Source organism: Phycodurus eques, unplaced genomic scaffold (assembly GCF_024500275.1).
Source record: "Phycodurus eques isolate BA_2022a unplaced genomic scaffold, UOR_Pequ_1.1 contig_542, whole genome shotgun sequence".
Classification (NCBI taxonomy): domain Eukaryota; kingdom Metazoa; phylum Chordata; class Actinopteri; order Syngnathiformes; family Syngnathidae; genus Phycodurus; species Phycodurus eques.
The window spans coordinates 2469-5461 of NW_026904538.1; the positions used below are offsets into that span (position 1 = coordinate 2469).

At 45.3% G+C, this 2993-nt stretch overlaps 1 non-coding gene and 1 pseudogene across 1 annotated transcript; both read right to left on the reverse strand.

The window, feature by feature from the left end:
- Nucleotides 1-347: 347 nt before the first annotated feature.
- LOC133398922 (U2 spliceosomal RNA) lies at nt 348-538 on the reverse strand. Its single transcript, XR_009768127.1, has one exon. It is a non-coding gene; the product is annotated as a U2 spliceosomal RNA (small nuclear RNA).
- A 1279-nt stretch (nt 539-1817) lies between these two features.
- LOC133398921 (U1 spliceosomal RNA) lies at nt 1818-1973 on the reverse strand (annotated as a pseudogene).
- Nucleotides 1974-2993: the final 1020 nt, after the last annotated feature.

The window sequence follows — 2993 nt, forward strand, 5'->3', positions numbered from 1 at the left end:
TTGAATTATTTTATTTTTTTAAAAAGCCTCTCTAAACATGGACAGTATATTATATTTTTAAATGCAGTTTCAAATGGGTTTGCTGTACCGCTAAAGTCCTATTGCCTGCCATGACATCCACCAGCCAGACTGGGCTGCTCTGTGTATTTGTTTACAGAAAACAAGGAATTAACATTGTCACTTTTCTCCAATGCTCCATGTCCAAACTTAATACGCCGCCGTACAATACTGAAAGTCAGAATAACAGACAGACCTTAGAGTTACTTGTTTGCCTTCTGTTCACTGCATTAAATATAGTTCAAGTCATTGGATTGATGACTCAATTGATATTTATTTTGACCAAGTTGTGGGGGTGCACCGTTCCTGGAGGTACTGCAATACCAGGTCAATGCGTGGAGTGGACAGAGCAAGCCCCTATTCCATCTCCCAGTTCCAAAAATCAATTTAATATATGGTCCCCGGATAGGGGACGTATCAGATATTAAACTGATAAGAACAGATACTACACTTGATCTTAGCCAAAAGGCCGAGAAGCGATGCCAACATAACGCCAGAAAAGACGACCTCATTCTCCAGCCTACAAGCCAAAGTTATGGTGGCACGTATCGACATGATAATCACAGATGAGTCACATATGGACACGCCAAACAACAATTATGAAACGAATGTCAACTGTGTTGTTTTTCAACGTTTATATCGAAATAATGTTGTCAGATGCCCGTGCTCCTTGGTCACGTGGTCCACGTCGACCCAATAGAATGCGGCGATATATCCTTTGCATATCCTTTCGCCGTGTATTAAGTCTTAAACAACCAAAGAAATAATGAGTTATTTGTAATAACAATCGGTTGCTGGTATAATGTTGTGGCCACAAGCTGAATAGCTGTTTGCTCAACATTTTGACGAGAAAACAACAATGGCCCTGCCTCGCTCAATCACTTCCTGTTTCCTGCTTCAGGAAGTGGTTCAGAATTTGGCACGATGGGTGACCCTTCGACACAGCAATATAGACCCTGTCAAGCAGCTCCATGAATATGTGGGTTTATGGTATGCCATTCTCCAAAGTTGACAAACACATGACGCAAGCTGCCATAGTGGAACATCTCAATAAATTATAATAGTGTCAAAAGCTTAATTTAGTGAAGTAGTTCAATTCAAAAAGTGAAACTCATATTATAGAGATGCACCACACACACTGAAATATTTCATTTATACATGAATAATTTGAGGATAGTTTCTTAAAGCTAATGACAGCTCCAAATTCACCACCTCTAGAATCTAGAATATAACGTAACAAACGACTATCAAAAAGTGTTTAAAGAATCTCTATGTATGAGTACTGAAATCAATTGAGTTTTCCATTTTTTTCCCCAATTTACCTGTATATGATCACTACCGTTACCAGTTACACACACAGAGTACGTTGAAACAAGATTTTATTATTTCATGTCGACACAATATTTGATCAAACATTTTTTTTGTCATTCATAAGTCATTTCCAAGAGCCACAAAAATGCCAAATTCCAATGCATCACACAATACGTGGCTGAAGATACAGTTGCCTGTGATTATACATATGGCCAGCAGGTGGTTTCGTGTGCACATGAAGCATCAAGACATGGACCATGACTCGAAACCAATGACCGAAGCGTTACGATGTTATGAAGCTTCATCTCGTCATTACTAACATGTTCTACTCAACTCAGAACAAACCCATGTATGCTAGAAATTACATCATACTGCAGTACCATAGCGTCATATGATGCACACTACAGCTTTTACAATGAATAACATCCTCATTATTTTCAACCAATGATCAGGTGAGAGCGCCAACACAGTCCCCCACGACCAAAAATTGTGCAGTTGAGATTCCCCACATTTGGTGAATCCAGCACAACCGGAGTGGAATGGTTGAACCTCACCCTGGGTGAACCACCTTCTTGATCATGGTGTCTCCCCTACCAGGTAAGTATGAGTTGGACTCGGCGCGAGCACGCAAGTCATTCACACGCACGATATGTCAAGCGACGGTGTCATCTTGAGCATGTGAACAACCATACACATAAGGGGCAAGCCGGAACATACGCAAGATGAAACGCTACTGTGTGCTAATACATGAACAAATATGCTTCCTATTTGAGAATTTTAGTTTAAATTGAGACAGAAGATGGATACCCATAATGAGATCTTGGCGTTCCGACCCCCGGCTACAGAAGCTGGCTCTAGGGTACGTGGAATGTCACCTCTCTGGCAGGGAAGAAGCTCGAGCTGGTGTGTGAGGTCGAGAAGTTCCGACGAGATAGAGTCAGACTCTCCTCCAGACGCAGCTTGGGCTCTGGTACCAGTCCTCTCGAGAGGGGTTGGACTCTCTTCCACTCTGGAGTTGCCCACGGTAAGAGGCGCCGAGCCGGGCGGCAATAAGTATACCCACACCTGCTCGGCGCCTGTACAGGCGGTTCACCCCGGTGGACGAGAGGGTAGCCTGCCTCCGCCTTCGGGTGGGGTGACGGGTCCTGACTGTTGTTTGCGCCAATGCACAAAACAGGAGTTCAGAGTCCCCACCCTTTTTGGAGTCCTTGGAGGGGCTGCTGGAGAGCGCTCCCGCTGGGGACTCCATCGTTCTGCTGGGGGACTTCAATGCTCACGTGGGCAATGACAGTGAGACCTGGAAGGGCGTGATTGGGAGGAACGCCCCCCCCCGATCAGAACCCGAGCGGCGTTCTGTTATTGGACTTCTGTGCTCATCACGGATTGTCCATAACGAACACAATGTTCAACCATAAGGGTGTCCACACATGGACTTGGCACCAGGACACACGAGGTGGCAGTTCGATGATCGACTTTGTGGTCGTCTCATCGGACCTGCGGGCCCATGTCTTGGACACTCGGGTGAAGAGAGGGGCGCAGCGGTCAACTGATCACCACCTGGTGGTGAGTTGGTTCCGATGGTGGAGGAAGATGCCGGTCCGACGTGGCAGGCCCAAACGTATTGT